Source organism: Fringilla coelebs (genome assembly GCF_963513975.1).
Source record: "Fringilla coelebs genome assembly, chromosome: 2".
Classification (NCBI taxonomy): Eukaryota; Metazoa; Chordata; class Aves; order Passeriformes; family Fringillidae; genus Fringilla; species Fringilla coelebs.
The window spans coordinates 72,682,970-72,701,672 of record NC_140029.1 but is presented as its reverse complement, the minus strand read 5'-3'; positions in this window follow the sequence as shown (position 1 = coordinate 72,701,672).

The following is an 18,703-nucleotide window of genomic DNA, read 5'->3' as shown; positions in this document are numbered from 1 at the left end:
CTTGTCCCTTCCTGTGTTTCCTCTGTAAGTCTCCTCTACAACTTCCCACTAAGTAGTTCAAGACAGGAATTAGACCCCTCCTTAGTCTTCTCCACATTGAAAGACTCACCTTATCAAATATCAGTTGCTCCAGTCCCCACATCTCTGCTGGAGATATTTCTAGCTGGACTAAATCTCTGCCATAAATGGGCTGAGTTAAATTACTCTGTTAATTGGGCTCAGTACTCCAGACAGAGACACAAAAGTACCCAACAGAGTCAGCAACTTCTTCCTTTTGTCTTCTTGCCACCACCTTGCTAATGCAGCCAATGCATGGTTAGTCTTTGACAGATGCACGGGTTGTTCATACTTAACTTGTTGCCCAAGACCAGCCCAGCGCAGAGCTGCAGCCCTCAATCTGTTCTCCTGCATCAGGGTTCTTCATATATGGGAATTACTGATTTTTAGTAGTCTGGTCTAAGACATAGGCCTATGTGAAACCTAGAGCTTGAGGAACCCATCAACCATTCCTTAGAGTTATCCACATTCCCTAAAAAACCAGTGTTTCTAATTTTTAGGTGTTTGGCAAGATGCAACTACACATAGAAGACAGATAGCTTTCCATTTCTTTATTTACCAGAGACAGGATAGCATCATAGCAGTGGCAAATTTTGAAAATAACAATTTAGGTCAAAATTACTAAGTATATCTGAAAATCAGAATACAGTTGTTATTTTGTATATCCCAAGTGAGGTGTCTAACTATTAAAACACTTACATGTGTTTTCAAGAGCAAGAGTTTGTACAGTGCAGCTCATTTAAAATTAAAGATTTTGAAGTAATTTTGATGGGCTTTAAACTAGAAATGTGTGTATAATTTTATAAATCAGAGTCTCTCACCAGTGAGACAGACCAGAACCCCAAACTCTACGATTTGAACAGGAACAGTTAGTGTGTATAAGCTGAGCAGCAAAGGGCAAAAAAATACTCATTCATTCACTGGAAGTTAGGTGATCTGTTCAAGGAAACAAGCTTTTTGGGAAAAAGAGGAAAAAAAAGTTCACCTGCCTCTTCTGTCTTAGGTTAAATTGTGAAAATTTTTCTGCCATTTTTGAGAGCTTAATTTCAAATGTGTGTGAGGTGGCACTGGACATGGTGTCCCTACATGATCAGACAGACATTCAATGAGCCAAAACTAATTGTGCAGCTGAATCAGATCAATTAAGAAGTGAGAAATGTTTCTATATTTAAAGAAGTATCCTCTTTAATTTCATCTCATTGCTGGATTTCATTGTTCATTTGCTGTTGTTCCAGGCATAAGCCATTTGGCTTACACATATGTCTGGCCCACATTCCTGCGAGAGGTCTGCACTTACTATGGTGAGAGAGTCCATCAAAGAAAAAGAGAGAGATGTGAAGAGAAGATTCTTGGAAATTTGATGACTGGAAAAATGATAGTTCTTGCCAAGGATTTTTCTGAAGACTGGAAAAAACAACAGGACTGGGGACCAGCTATCTGTGGGGTAAGGGAACTTTTAACGTTGACGTCTTCCATTCCTCAGAAAGACACAAATTCCAACCCATTAATCTCCGGTGGGGTCAGCAAGGTCTCCTGCTGTTCATAGTGCATCGGCAGTCAAAAATATTCTCAAAACATTTCAATAGGATTTGAGAGCTCCATCCAAAACATTTTTTAAAATGTCATCTGACAAATAGTATTTTTAGCACAGCCTGATATTTATTAAAAGCTTAAGAAGCTGAACAAGGTATCATGAGTTAAGAGTTTACAAAAAGCTGAAAATCTTTCTAGCTGCAACAAATGAAGCCACTGACATTGCTACAGGGTGTTTATTAGCTAAAATGATAAAAACTTTATAAATCTAGACAGTGTGTGGCAAAAGACACTGATTTAAAGAAAAAATTACTTTGAGCTATGGTAAGAAGAGGTTTCTCAAGACCTTGGCCTCCTTGTTTCATGTATAAAATTCCACCTCTCTGCTGGTAAAGAACAGCCCTTGTCTAACTGTCAAAAAGAGACAGAGGCCTTGCTCAGATGATTGAGCTCTGCAATGGCAAAGATGGATGATTTCTCTTCTATGCCTGAGAGGAGGAACTATAAGGAACAGCTGGACTCATGTTCAAATGATATGAATTAGGCTCTCTGAAATCATCTATCATCACATGGACTACTGTTGCCACTTAGACTGTTAAACTTGCAGAACAGTTTTTAAGTTTCTCCCAGTAGGTGCAAGGTTTGGATACTTTCAGTGAGGTTTTCATGCACTCACAGCATTCCTGGTATTTTAGGAGCAGCAGTAGCTTCTGATGAAAGTGTGCCTACTGGCACAACTGGGCCTTGTGAGCCTCAAGTGTTGTCACCAAGGTGCTCTCTGTCATTAATACCACAGTGCAGGTGATAATTAGTTTTACCCATAGGTTCTGTCAGTTTAGCAAATGTTTATTCACACTGAAGCATGTTTTACTGGCAGAGAGCTCCAAACTCAGATGAATCTCAATTTTCTATTATTTTTAGCAAGCTTTGAGTAATTGTTTTCTGAGAACCACAATTATTCCTTTAAAAAGTCATATATGTAAGGCTCCAAGAGAACACAAGGTATCCTAAGACAGGAGGACAGAAGGTGCCTGCTAATCTTTTCCTGTAATTTTCTTGATCCTACAGTGCCTTGTACTGCTGAGGAAATGAGACAGTGAGCCAAAACCATCTCCCCAGGGAGTTGCCAAAAAGATGCTTTGTCCCTGAACTGTGAAGATGACTTTTCATTTCTTGCTCCTGCTTAAAAAAATTATGCACAGGCTTGTTGGCCTTCTCTATTTGGTGCAATGATCACAACATGAACAAATCAACATGAACAATAAGGGGAAGACAATGGTGTGTGATTACTCTTTGCACCATTGCAGGAATAGCATTAGCCTGTCTATTAGCTTGTCTTGCAGGATTTGGGTGGACTCTGCACTGCAGAAGGCAGTGATGAACATCTGAAGACTAAGTTGTTTGACACAGATCACAGGTTCACACATTTACAGAATGGTTGATGTTGGGTGGGATCTCTGGAGACCACCTAGTCTGACTCCTCTGCTCAGAACAGGGTCACAGAGGCTGTCCAGGACTGTGTCCACTTGGGTTTTGAATATTTCTAAGGATGGAGTCTGTATAGCCTTTCTGAGAAACAAGTCTGGACGCTGGATGCTGCTGAGAAGAACCTGGCTCCATCTTCTTCACCTCCCCTCCCACCGATAAGCTCCGCCAAGCTTTTTCTTTCCTAGGCTAAACAGTCCCAGCTCTACCATCCTCTCCTTGTATGACAGATGCTCCTGTGCCTTAATCACCTCTATGGTCCTTCCCTGGAGTCATTCCAGTATCTAAGGGACTCCTTTGTGCCGGGAACCCAGGCTTGGATCCAACATTCCTGCTGAGTCTCACCCATGCTGAGAGAAGGGGAAGGGTGACCTCCCTCAGACTGCTGACAACATTTTCCTAATGCAGAGCAGGATGCTGCTGGCTTCAAGGACACACTGCTGGCCCATGTTCAGCTCTGTGCCAGCAGGGTGCCTAGATCTTTTTCGACAAAGCTGCTTTCCAGATGGTCAGACCCCACTTGTACTAGGGCCAGGACTTGGGATTTCTCTTTGTTGAACTTCATGAGACTCCTGTCGGTGCATTTCTCCACGCTGCAAGATCCTTCTAAATGGCAGCATGTCATGCTCATCTGGTGCATCAGCCACTCCTCTCAGTTTAGTATTGTCTGAAAACATACAGAAAGTGCATTTTGTCCCATGATCCAGGTCATAAATGACACACTAAACCCTATGGGCCTCAGTACCAACCCCTGAGGTGCTCCACTGTGACTGGCCTCCATCTGAACTTCATGCCACCTTTCACAAATGTTTTAGCATGGCAGTTCAGACAGTTTTCCACCCGTCTCACTATCCACTCATCTAGCCAGTATTTCACTTTGTCAATGAAGATGTTATATAAGACATTGTTGAAACACTTGGTAAAATCAAGATTAAAAATCTTCACCGCTGATCCACCAAGCCAGACATTTCAATATACAAGGTTGGTCAGGCATGTTTTCTCCCTTGTAAATCCATGCTGACTACTTCTAATCACCATTTTTTCCTTCATGTTTGTAAATGGCTTCCAGAAGGATTTGATCCCTCACCTTCCCAGGGACTGAGGTGAGAGTGGCTGGGCCATGGTATCGCAGATCTTCTTGCCCTTCATGAAGATAGGAGTGACATGAGCTCTCTTCAGCTGTCAGGATTTTTTGCTGCTTGTCATGATGTTTCAAATACAATTGAGACTGACCTTCTAGTGACATTGGCCAGGTGTCTCTGCACGTGTGTGTTTGTCCTATCAAGTCTCTTGTTCTTGTCTATATTTACTAATCTGATTCTTTACTGTGGATAAGTCTTCCTTGATCAAGATTGTCCTTCTGGTCTCATGGCCTGGAATTGCTGAAGGCTACTCTAATTGGTAAAGATCAAGGTGGAGAAATCATTGAGAACATCCGGGTCCTTTGTCTCCAGGTCTCGTGCCCCCTTCAGCAGCAGGACCACATTTTTCCTAGTTTTCCTTTAGCTGCTCATACACCTTTTAAGCCTTTTCAGTCACCATTTATGTCTCTCCTGGAGTTCAACTTCTCATTTTCTTTGGCTCCTAAAACCCTGTTCCCACGCATGTAGACAGTGTCTCTGTAATCTTGAGTCACCTGCCACTGCTCCCATCTCGTGTGCGCTTATGCACAGTGACAATTCCTGTCTCCACCCCTCTCTTCTCCTTCCCTGCTGCTTGGCAGGCAGACAGCTAGGCCACTGCCAGAATTGCTCAAAGATGTAAATGGTTTGGCTGTCGAATAAGGCACTTATCTTTAGGTGACTACGCCACACTGCAGCAGCAGAAGTTGCAGCCAGCAATTGAGTTTCGAGGTCTTGACTAAAATGCCTGTAGTTCCCATCAGTGACTAAGCACTGGATTTTGTTTTCATTAGCTCAAAGTCAGAATCTCAATTACTGTGTAAAGTGCTGTGCTCTTTTCCCCTGCTGATAGCTTGATATCTCGACTTAAGCCCCAAACACATTTTCAGAACTTGGCAGGTGTAATGAAGCAGTGGAGACAGCTTTAACTGTGGCAAAGATATTGAACAAAACTGTCATGGGGAGGACAGGAAGCACATGAATATTTCAAAGGCAATACTAATGCTCTTGCTGGTCACTGTCTTTTGATACATCTTTGTTAAACTTTGAATAGCTGTGATTTTGCTGGCAGTGAAGTCTTGTCTTAATAAAGCAAGAGAAACATATGCTATGTTGGCACAGTTCATGTGTTGGGGAGTCTCAGCTTTTCCTTCCCTTGGTTTCTTTTGGAAGTTAATTGTCAGAACAGCAGTTATGACATTATCCCTCTATTACTGTGCTTCTTGACTCTGTTTTCCTTACTAGCAAGGACATTTCTATGAGTTTTTCCATAATGCCATGCAACACCTAACCCATTTGACTCCAAAGAAGCAAACATAACAATAGACTGCTTAATACCTTCTATCATATTACTCTGTAAAAAAATGCCATTTAAATGCAGGCTAAGATGCCTCAGACAAAAAATGGGTCAACCAGATATGGGAAAGTCAGTGTTGAGAAAAGAAACAGAATCACAGAACCACAGAATGAGAGAATAATTTGGTTGGAAGGGACCTTTGAAACTCAACTGGTCCAACTCCCCTGCAATGAGCAGGGACACCTTCAGCTAGATCAGATATGATAAGCAGGACAGTCAAGGCACAGACTTAATTTTCATGCCTGTATCTCATGACTTGCCTGAGTACTGTGACAACCTCGGTGGCTGCAGGTAGGGACAGAAGAGGCGTCCATCAGGTGTTCCCCGTGTTTTTGACCATCTGGTTGCTGGAGTGCCTTCTGGGCCAGCAAGACCTGCAGCTCCTGCTGCCACTTCAATTGCTGCCATCTAGTGTCACCTTGTGGGAGGACAAACAGCAAAGGTGGTGCCTGTTCTCATTGTGGCCAGATCAGGGAAGAAGCTCTTTCTCCTTCAGGATCAAGTCAAGTGTGATTTCAGCCATGGCACAGGCGAGCTGCACACAGATTTTTTTCTCTATTTTACCTGCTATCTCGAGGCTAGAGCAGTCATCCAGGAGCCTTGAGCTATAGACACTCTTTTCTGCTAAAGGGATTTGAACCCACATCACCTATTTCCCATTAAAGTGCCCTCAACAGTAGCATAAGTGCTTTCTTCTTCTAATCTATTTCTTGTCCTGCCATATGTGATCACCCACTTGCCACTTCTAGGGATGCCACCACAGTGGCTTGGATTTGCTGTCTTGGTTCTGTGTTGTGCTAGTAATTTGGATCATGACTAAAGTGAGTCTTTTTACAAGTTTCCTGAGGCAGGCAGGATTTCTGGTGTCCTCTCTCTCCTGCAGTACCCCAAAGCTGGGACAGAACCAATCTACTGCTTGGAGTATTGATAGGGCAATGGATTTGCTCAGTCTGGGTATGTAGTTCCCAGCAACATGCAGGAACATATTATAATGGAAGGTTATCTTAAACAACCAGATGAGATTCTGTGTGTTCTGTAATTATCTTAAGAAACAGCCTGCTCATTTGATAGTATTTTTTTTCCCATTAGAATGTGATTTAAAAAAACTTAATTTTTCCTGACCACAGTATCCTAACTGATGAAGAACACCCACTTTCAGGGAAAATTTGTAGGGATTTTGCTAATGGATACAGCAGGGTTTTAGGGTAGAGTTCTAGGTCCTCAGGCTTTGACTGGAATTTTTTAGGAACAGGGGTCCTGTGCGTGTGCAGTAAATACATCTATATGTGTATTGTCTAGGGTATTAGCAGAACTATTCAAGTGCAAGTAAATATGGGAATGTTATGTTGAAAATCTCAGTTATTTCTAATTGATGAAAATACCCTGGTGTTTATACAAACCTACACAGTGACTCACAATGAAATGAAGTCAGCAAAATACCAGACGTTTTTACATCCAAAACAGAGACAAGTGCCATATGTTCATAAAATACTTTTCTCCTTAGTAAATGTTTATGAAGAAAATGAATGGATAATTTCCAAAAAGAGAGACTTGTGTAATACTATTTTCAGATAACAGAAGTATTTTTCATTTAAGATTTTTCCTTTTCATTTGCTTATTTTCATTGCAAATCAGATAATACAGAGAAGTATCTACTATAGCACTTGTAGATATTACTTTATTGTGGTCTCTGACTACCAATGCAGCAAACAGTGCAGGAAAACATTTTCCCCTGCAGACCAGAAACCCCTGACTGTTACTGATTGACAGCCCAGGATCCAGTGCCCATGGTCAGACAGAATTGTACCTAGTAGGTGTTGAGCCTGGAGGAACTTGATGTCAGTGGAAGACACTTTTAGCCTCAAAGCTTAGTCTTGGGAGATACCGAGTTCAACAGCAACTGAGCCCTCTAAGGATATGGTAAGAGTTACTGCTTCTCCCTCTGGTAAAAGCAAATTTTGTTTTAGTCCTGACCTTTTACTAAATATTCTCTTATTGAGCTTTTCTGCATTAATCAGAGTTACATATTTTCTTCAGCTGTTTATGGATCTTTTAGTAAGGAGGATACTGAGCTACTGATCAATGTGGAAAGTATCAGCAGATAGGCCCAAGCAGATTCTACAGGTAAGTAGCAAGTTTGCTTTCTTTTGCAATATAAGGACAAGGAATCATTAAATGAAACTAGTAGGGGCAGTTTCAGAGCAAACAAAAGGACAAGGTTTCATTGAGAAAGAGAGTTAAGCTGTGGAATGCCATGATGAAAAATACCATGGCTGTTAAAGGTTTACATAGGTTCAAACACAGCTGAGCACATGCATTGGAGTAAAAGGTCTACCAAGAGCTGTTAAAAGGACAGACACATTCCCAGCCAAGGATTTTCAAGTGTATGCCTTATTTTCATACTCTTCCCCTTACATCAATTCCTGGAGCTGAGCAATAGGCTGGATTGACCTGTGGTGTGAATTCTCTATCTATTCTTAGTGCAGCTACATGTTTGAACTTTGTCTTCCTGCCTATAGAGATGGAGAAAAGCAGATCTCACATTCAATTCTGAGCAATCCTCAGTAGCCTGCACTGGATTCCAGGTAGCAGGAGAATTGCAGAATATAAAACAATATAAAGAATACTATATAATGTGCATTATCACAGCCATTCTGGGAAATAAAAGAATGAGGACAAGCAGATTTTTATTTAATCTATCTGTGAGAAGAATTACTCATTTGACTGAGTTGCAGACTTTCATAATCTGCAATAATACACTGCTTATTTTTGTATGTAGAAAGAAAGTCACAGAAAAAACCCACATAGATGTGTGGATTCATCCAGATTCTTTGCTGGTGTTGAGAAATAATTTTACCTGGTTTCTAGATTCAAGACAAGCTATTGTAGATAATCATAGTATTAACATTTTAATTTGCTTTGTGGTTACTCAATCAACCACTAAGCTTATTTGTTTTCTTTCACTTGTCTGTATTTCTGACATCCGCAACAGGATGGTTTTCCTGTGTCACTGTTCATTTGGGCCAATATAAAGCCTCAGTTATTTTCTAATATTTGAATAATTGTGTGGGAGGGTAAGGGATGGCTTTACCACTCTTTTTTGTTGTACTGGAGAATTTGATATCCTGTGGCCTGTACACAATGTCACATCTAATATTCAGAGTTCCTTGCTTAGATCATAATGGGATAGGAAGTGTGCCTTATGGGTTGCCCTAAACAAATTGTCTGATAATTTATCATGGTCCCAGTGGTAGTTCTGGAAACCACAATCCATGTTTATTTGCAAACAGGTTTTTCTTAATCAGATGTGGAGGTACACAATCTGCCTAGAGCTTTGTGTCCCAGACTTAAGAGACCATGTTTACAATCACTAGATTTTTCAGGTTTTTATTTCTTTCATAAATTTGTAAGCTGAAAGTTGGTTTCCATGTTTGTGAGACACGGGAAAAGACAATATTTATCAAGTCCCTTTTGTTAGCTAGGTCTGATGATAAGGCATTAATAGGCTGACATTCTCTCTACAATGCAATATGTTAATATCTTTATATGAATCCAGCATTCAACAATGCTGGCATTGGTGTTTCCAGGTGTCAAACTTTATATGCTGATCCCCAGTCTTTACTGGTCAAGACCTAGGTCTATTTTGGAGTAGTTTTTGAGGCTACTGTGTTAGTCCTTCAAGTGCAGAGATTCCTTAGCTCTTGCAAATTCTCGAAGTGTTGTGCATCACTGGCTGCTGGCAGGACAGCCATAGCAGGATGCTGGTCCTTGCTGCAGGATTAAACTCTCCAACCCAGTGACTGCTTCAGACTTCCATTCTCTGATGGTCACAATCCTCTTTGCAATCAGCCTGTAGCCTTGTTCAGTGAGCACTGGACTATTTGTACCTTGTTCAGGGAATGAAGGCTATTCCCTCTTCTTGATGTTTTCCTTTTGGTCTGTCTTTTCTAATGTATTTCCATAAATCTTTAATTTATATATTCCCACAATGCAGAGTAGCTCAGTATTGCAAGCTTTGAATTTCATCTTTTTAACTTATGGGTGTTTCTTTCAAAGCTAATGAAATGGTTTCTGGCAAACTTTTAGCATGCACACCTTTTCAAAGCTTGATTTTAATAAAAGTATTTTTTAAATTGTAGTTTTTGCCACTTTTCATGCTGATAGTTCTCTTGTTATTGTCTTGTATCACGTGTTAACCTGGGACTCTATGTGTGTAGAGACCTATAATCTTTTAATCTTTTGCTATTCTTGTAGGTTGCTGTGAATGCCAAGCATTATCTTAATTTTGCCACCTTGACTGATTCTACACACACTTTTTAGTTGTTGTTGTTGTGGGCTCAGTGAAGGAGCTGCTGTTTCTGCGTGTCACAGCACATAAACCACTCTTCAGCAGGTGTTTCTGCACAGGCTCCTGCCCTGTGGAGAACAGAAGGCAGCCCAGGAGTGTTTGCCCTGTGCAGCCGAGAGCAGCCTTCCACTGCATGTCCCATGGCACGGCTGCTCTCAGCCCGTGGTGGGCTGGCTGTGGCTCCTGCAGAGCCTCCAGAGAACGGGACCACTCCAAAACAATGTCTTAAACTATCTACAGACTCATTTGTCTCCTCTCTGGTCAGAACATGAAGTGATGTCCCACTTCAAGGGCAGCTCCTAACCTGGGCTTCGCTTCAAGCACAATGGAAACATTACAAGCCAGGCTGAGGAAGAAAAACCCTGTGCCTTTCCTGAGGTTGCAGCAGTAACCACCACCCACATAAAACATGGGAGAGAGAGCTGCTCTATCCCAAGATAACCCCATGGTACCCACAGAATGCACCTACAGCTCCTCCTGCTCCATCTGCACCCACCTGAGGCTGCTGGTGAGGACCACATCCAGCTCATTTCAGACTGGGCTCTCTGGACCTACCAGCCCCAAGGGCTGGCCTCCCTCCATACATTTGTACTGTCTTGATATACATTACGCTCTTCAGAGTCTTGTGATAAAAGCAGATGGATCACAAATGAATGGAGAAAAAGAGAAGTTGTTTTCACATGGGTTCTGGAAACTCTGAATTCTCCATGTACTACCTGAATAGAAAGGCCACATGCAACTAAAGGGAATATGAGAAAGGAGAACAGTTCCCTGACTTGGTTTCAAATTAGTATCTGCCTTCCTGCCTTTCTTTATGGGAATATGTGGTGCTGTGGGTTGGGAAATAAACAGATTTAGCTGGAAGCAACAGATCTGCTTCTTTAGTCTCGCAGCACAGCAACACTTGAATAAACACGAACCGTCCCTGGGAAGAGCCCTCCCGAAGCTACTGCCAAGTGACAGACGGGAGAGTTGAAAGGTTGCAGTGAGAGAGTCAAACAGAAGGGCACCTTCATTAATTCAGAATACAAGGAGAGAGCAGGGAGAATTAGTCCTTGAGGAGGCAGAAGAGGAAGACTCGATACTTTCTCAGCAATGAAGTTCTGCCACTGGGAAATATGGTGGCATGCTAACAGGATTTTTTTTTTCTTTTTTTTTTTTCTAGTTAGAAAAATTTTCCAGAAGCTTGGTAGAGGAGTGAATGTTCATAGCTTTGGCAGGTCTGTATAAAATTATATAATATTATGATATAGCTACATTATTATACAATATTATGATATAATATTATAATATAATGCTTTCCTTGTATATTTTACTGAGAGGAGAGGAATTTTAAAAGCCTATTACATTGCTACATCCTTTCTACATGTCTTGTTCTTGCAGTAGGGATGAGGTAGGAGACACCTCACAGGTGTGTCGTACAGCATCAGGTCTTTTTCGTCGCAATTGTGGCTAATTACCATAATTAATTAGTAAAGTAATTTCAAGTCTTAGTCTCCCACTAGAGGGAAACTGGAAGGAGGATATGTAAAATAACTGAAAGTAAGTCTGGTTAACTTCAGAGAGACCTGGGGTGAAGCCAGGTCCTGTGTAGCAGGTAGTGTTCTCAAAACAAGTGGGAGAGCTTTTAGGGCAAGAGCTTGTGAAACAGAATGTGACTTCTTTTCACTTCTACTGCAAATTTTATATACATCTAATCAGTGCCATATTGCAGTTCTTTGCTCTGAAAAGCAAGATATCCTTATGCTGCAGGTCCAAGTCTTGCACAGCAGTTACATGCTTGGCAAAATGAAGGTACTGTAAGATTCTGTGTGCTTTAGAGATCTTGGACTGCTCCAGGTCTTGGAAAGCCCATTATTTTAAATGTAAGCAAACCCAGATGGCCTGGATGTGTCACCAGTCAGCATGGGCTCTGAAGCTACTTGTTTTCTTTCTGAGTTGAGTACTACACATCTTCCTTTCCTTCACTGGGTACTCCATCCTGTCACTAGCCCCATCCTCTGATCTTCTTCATGTGGGAGCTTCTGAAGGGATCAAGAGGACACAACCATGTTTCTGTTCCCATGGTCTCTGCTCAGGCTGATATTTCTCCACTTGATGCTTTGGAGGCTTCTCCATGTTCCAATTTTTTTCTATGTTTTAAATAGGCTGAAGAGGGTCTCATCACAAGTTAACAGCCGAATTCCCTGTTGACTCTTACAGGATATGCCCACTCTGTCTGGAGAACACAAGGACTGAAGGCAGAAGCTAGAACCTCCATGGTCAAGAGATGGCTTTAGTCCTGTTCAATTAATCTATACCAATTTGTATAAATCGTGAATTTATGACAAGGCTCAGATTTTTTGCTTCTGGAGGCTAAGCATTTGATACTTCTGAAGATACTGAATGACCAATATATGCAAATTTCTATCATTCGCTTGCCCTTATGTTTTTTTCCCAAATATAAATCTACTGTCTTACTAAATATAGATATTCTACTAGAGTCTTGCAACAGATATGTGTCTATGAGCTGGAAAACAAGGGAGAAAACTTTGCTCAGAAAGAAGAGGATGAAAAAGACACTCTACTTTTTCAATAGTTCATGACCATATTCAGAAAGTTTTCTTTAACCCAAAAGGTGCCCATGATTTCACAGTGCATTATGCATCTTTTGCATTAATGGAGGTCATTTTCTAAGACACAACATTGAATAAATGAAGTGGCTCATTGAGACTGAAGATGGATGTAGCCTGCAAGTGCTAAAGAATCTTGGTATATCTCTGCAGTTTTTACTGACCTTGCAGAGATAATTGGGAAATAGTTGGCCTCTAATATAGTATTGCCCATGCTGCTGTTTAATATAGGAAAAGATTCATAGCTACAAAATGTTAGGGAGTTGCACTGAGTCATGTACAGAAGAGAACTCTCAATACATGATGTCCTAAGCTAAAGTCTTACACAACAGACATGCAAGTGCAAGGGTGGGTTATGAGGCAAGTATTGTTGCTAGCATGAAAATATGGTATGTCGTAATAGCAGAAACTTCCAAAACAATTTCATCTCCTATCAAAAAGTAATTTTTTATGATGCAAACACTGATAAATCTTAGACAACGTTAATACAGAACTAAAGACGTACGGCCAGGAATTAGACACTGTTCCCTTGCAAATGGATCAAACCTCACAGCATTAGCATGCAGATGAGGCAAAATACTGACTTGAGAGAGAATTCCAGAGGAGTGGTATGAAATCATGTGAACTTCCAGGTCTTTGCTTATGAATAAAAATATGAAAAATTTCTCACCAAGCGAAGATAGCCATTATGCTGAAAATTTTAGCAACAGTTGATAACTTGCTATCATGGAGAGCATGTAGAGCTAGAAAATGATATATCATTGTACCCATTTGGGACAGTCTACTTAGATACACAGCATTTAAACCCTTCAGGTGTTGAGAACACTGAGAAAACTTACTTTTAGAGAAAAGTAATACAAGGCTTTGAAAACTTGAGAATGTCCAGGAAAGACATCATGTTCCCTAGCAGATATGAAAACACTGTGAAAAGACACCATGTTCCCTAAAATGTTTGTTTAAAGTGTATTTTAATTTTAAACCCTCCTATCCTAGCAAAGATTTATTTGCACATCTGGAATTAGGAATTTAGGCATTTTCTTACGAAGTATCTAGCTCCTTCTCATCCTCTCTACCAGTCCTATCATGTTTTCCATCCAGATGTAGGTAAAGAGCTTGGCTTGGGCTCCTGAACTTTTTGCCACTGTGCATAGAAAAACAGATAACTGCAAAATTCTCTTAGTGTCCTATTACAAAGCACTTATATGTCCATCTTGTCCCAGAACCTCTTCCTTGAAATGCTTTTGGTAAAATACCAGGAGCTTGATCCCCTTCCAGAAGGATTGGCAATTAAAAGGCCTCATTCCACCCCAAACCCTGGTTCTGTAGTTAAGGCAAATTTTCTAGCTGAAGAAAATTTCCTTTGCTCATACTTAGGGAGCTGACTGCCTCCCTCAGATCAAAATACCCAATACTTTCCTGAACTTTCTGCATCTCCTTGTTAGGTACTTGAGTTCTAGGAGCAGATTGCATAAAAAGCCTTGGAGTCCAGGGTGACTCAAACTCCAAAATTACTTGATTTCATGCCCTTTGATTCCACTGAGATGGGTTGTACTGGCAGGGCAGTAACCTTCTGCTTCGAGACTGTTGGCCACAGAAGAAGGCTGGATTTCCTTGAGCTCATCCTACTTTGTAACTGCAGAGAGACATGTGGGTATGAGTTTTGATGACAGATTGTAGATCTAAGCACACTAAGCATAACTTTAGTTAAAAACTAAGTCTGCAAGGGATATTCTGCAAACACAGCAAGAAAACAAATTTAATTTCATTTCTCCTTTTCTTCCAGGACATGCCTTGCTCACAAAGGACTATTAAGAGGAAAGGAATTGCTTGGCAGAGCAACCTCTTCTGCAATGCTTAGATCAAAATTCTGGCATGATATTTGAACAGAAGTCTCCTGTGGTAATATATATTGTATGCTGCTGGGCACGCTGCTCCTCTTTGTTGGGCAAAATACTCACAGAAAGCAAAGGCCATATTTGTCTGACAACACTTCTGTGAAGTAGCCCATCTTGTGCAAACAACCTTGCTAGGACCTGATCAAAAGCCTTCAGAAGTCAGGGATGGGCTTTAGCCCCTTGCAGAGACCTTGCTGCCATGCCCTCTCCTTGCTGGAAGGGTGCATTCCGTGCTCAGGTGTGCACCTGCTGCATCCTGGCCAGCTGTTCCACACAGAAATCCACTTACTCCTGTTTCCTGCCTTGCTGTGGGACAAGCTCTAACAAGCCTTCAACACTAACTGGCTTTTCATGGCCGGAGTTCAAACATACAAAACGAAGCATACCCCATGTATTCAGGCTCTTTCTACTCTTTAATCAACATCTTTCTTTACTCCCCCATCTAATTTCACCCCTTTTAATTTGCTGTGTAAAACAATTACACATTTTTGCTTTCTCTAGTGTGCAGAGATGCATTTCCTCTAATTACAGCCCCCCAATATCCTAAGAAAGATTCTATGTAATTTTTTCAATGACTGTAACCATTGTTTAGCTTGGAGCTTTAGCTGTGACCCTACATGTGGACTATTCCTAACATTAGGGGTCTAGTCTTCTTTACAGTGTGACCACTTTGCTAGTAAAAAGGGGTTTAGAAGAAAGGGAAATTATACCCTGATGAAGGATTGCCAATTCTCACACTATTATTATGAGTCTCACAGTATTTTGCTTGAAGTCTTAACTCCTCAAGGCAGGTGCTTTAGTGAAGGTCTCAGTTTTCTTCCTTTTTCCTCCTTTTCCTTTTTTTTTTTCTTTAATTTCAAAGGAATATTTCTAGCTCCTAAATTTATAATGATAATCTTTAACATTTCATTCTGATCTAGTAGGATCAAGAGGCAAAAGAAAAACACTTCAGAAAGTTAATTGAAAACCAAAATTTTCTAACCAAGGTTATGCGCTAGTCCCATTTCCAGAATAAAGGACTGATCCTATCAAGAGACAGAGTAGTCTAACAAGCTTCTAAAGACAAAAAAATTGTTGTGAGTTTATTGACTGTTATTAGCACATGGAACTATTTTATATATCCTTTATTTCAGTCCTTCACCAAATTCTCAGGATGATGACCTCGGCTAGATCTTTGGGTTGATACCGCGGTAAAAATTATGTGTGGAGCTTGGTAACACCACTTATAATTAAGGTTTCCTAACATTCTGTATTTTAAGATCCTGTTTTTTGTTGCATATAATTTGCCAGATTAACTATTCAGACTGTAATTACTCAGGTGTTTGCCTGGGGTAGAGGGAACCTTTTTCTGAGTAAAGTTTTATCTGAAGTGTTTCTCTGCTTCCTAGAACAGGTTGAGGGGTGAAAGGTCATTCAAAACAGTTTGCATGAAAAAAGTTGAATGGTTTCACTGACAATTGCTGGCATTTGCCTGCTTTGCACCAGAGGCCAGGGCTTTGTCAAGAACCAGGCACTGCTTGCAGAGGTGGGCCTTGGGCTATCCCTGAGGAACTCTCTTCAAATTTGGCCTGGTTTGGAGCCCCTGCAGATCTCAAGGTCACAGATGTTTGCCTGGCCTTTGGTTAAAGACCTCTGCTGCTATTCTGCAGCCTCTGAAATTGGATTGTCCTAGTACTTAACTCTTATTAGAGAGGTTTAATATCTATCTAGAATCTTCCTTCCTGCAAAGTAAGCTAAATTCTTCTTGTACAGCAGTGAGTGGACACAGAGAACAACTGATCACTCTTCAGAATATCCTCTTCAGAATAACCTTTAATGTATTGTAAGACTGTTATCATGTCCCTGTTCAGCCTTCTCATTTCTAGACTAAACAAACCCCATTCCTTCAACCTTTTCTCATAGTTCCAATTTTCTAAACCCCTTATCATCCTCCTTGCTCCCCCTCTGGCTGCTTTCCAGTATATCTGCATGGGCTTTTTTTTGCTGTGCACTGCCCCAGAATGGACACAGTTGCAGTAACTTAATGTAGGATAAGTACTGCTCCTGCATTGTACACAGCATTCCTTCCAATATCTAAATATTCCATATTTGATTTGTTCTGCACTGTGACCTTCCTCTTGGTGCTGTTGCCTGCTCCTTTACTTCTAGTTTTACTAGCATTTTACTTCTCCTTCCTAAGTACAGGGCAATACATTTATCTTCACCAATTTAATTTGGTTAATTTTAGACAATGCCTCCAATTTATCAAGGTCAGTTTCAATTCTAATCCTAACCTCTTAAAAGCTTTCAGCTCCCTCCAGCTTGACATCGTCTGCAAATTCTACACATTTTCTCTCTTTTCCATTATCCAAATCATTAACAAAAATATCAGATAGACTAAACATTACAGAACCTGGTCGGACCACACTTGAAATTCCTTCCCAGCAGAATATCAAGTAGCAAAATTACTTTCTCCGCACCCTTGGTGGGTGTGTGACCTCACATATTTACATGCTCCTGTTTTCAGTAGCAGCAAGAGTACTAAAAGCAGAGAGCAGGAGGCAAAATTCCTGGCCCAGGAATCCACCTGTCTGCTGCTGCTGCTGCTGGGATTGTGCAGGGAAGCCCCCCAGGAAGAGAAGTGGCAGCTCTGGCGGGTGCAAAGGGAGTACAGAAGACCAGGGAGCAGAGACAAGGTGTGGGAGGCAGGAAGGCTGGTTTGGAACCATGGCACACTTCAGTGTCTGTGCAGATGCTCCAGGGATCAGGACCCAACCATCTGCCCTGGCAAGCACGCCTGCAACCTGCCACGGAAGAGAACAGGTTCTTGAGGCTGCTGCTGTTAACTCAGCATCAGGGGTCAAAGGGGTGCTGGAGCTGGAGTCTTGTTGTTGTAGTACAGTAAAAAAATGTTTAAAAAATATACGCAAATATATACACAATATATACACAAATACATCTGTGAATGTTGCAAAGACAAACATTCAGTACTCATAAACCACAGAAATGAAGGCTGCTGATGGAGATTTAATCATTCCATTTTTGGGTATGCTTTGCAAAAATTTATAATATCTTGATTTTCCAGTAGGACTCAAGGAAAATGTTACCAAGGAGCAAGTGTTTAAGTAATGCTACTGCTTGTCTTCATAATTCAGTGTGTTTCAACATGCTGTATTTGCCACACAGTAGGGGTTCATGTAACACAGGCTGACAGTGGATTGCACTTAACTTTCCAAAATTTTTTTGAAATATTCTTATCAGGTTAAATACAATTCTGAAAAAAACAAGATGATAAGGAGAAAAAAAAGGAATAATCTGGCAAATGATATTCAAAGACTGCAGAGTCTGTGCATTTTTATTTATAGATTAAGATGGTTCTGCTGGAAAAGGATGGATAGATAAGATGGTTCTGCTGGAAAAGGCTGGATATAGGGAAAAGAGGAAAATTTTTATGGTGAATGTTGATCAAACAGTAATGGAGAAATCACCATTATTGATTAATACAGGACATCCCTTACAGGCATTACCTGTCAGGCCAACCAGATGATGGACTTGTGAGCATTATTCAACACTCCAGGCTCCCGGAAGACATAAAGAAATATGCAGGTACTGTGCCCCAGGTGGACTAAGATTACAGGTAGGCATGAAATAATAAGATTTTTAATGTTTTTTAGTATGAAAACATCCCCTTTCCAACAGGGTATTTTTTTTCCACTGTGTAAATAATCCTGAAAAATTTATGTTCATCAAGAAACAATGTACTTGATTATTTATTCTGCTGGTCCTTCTGACACTGGAGCTTCCTCAGATCAAGAAAAACCCAAAGAACATGGACTTGCTGCTCCTCTGGCTCTAGAAATTTTCTTCTTTTACTCATGATGTGCAAGTTAGTTGTTCATCAACCAGTATCAGGGACACATTCTTGCAAGCTACAGAGACATTTTAGCATTATGGTGAATCCGATGTCCTCTTACTAATGGCATAAATCCACCCTAGGCAGAGGTATGGATGTTGGCATGATATCTTGAGTTACAGAAGATTTGAAACAGATCCAGTGCTTAAAAAATTTTTTGCAGTTAAGCAGGCTTTGGGCTTGGGTCAATTTACACTGCTTTTATGCTGTTTACTTGAGTGATACTTTTAATGGCAGTGTTACCAATGTGCATATTATGCAAAGGACTACTCCCTTCAGATTCATAGTAGAAGTTGTCCAATTTACTGAAAGCAAGAAATGATTCTGAATAAATTTTAGGCACACAATGAAGCAGTTATCCTGAAGTTTACTGTCCTGAATTCTCTCTCAGGTCAATGGAAAG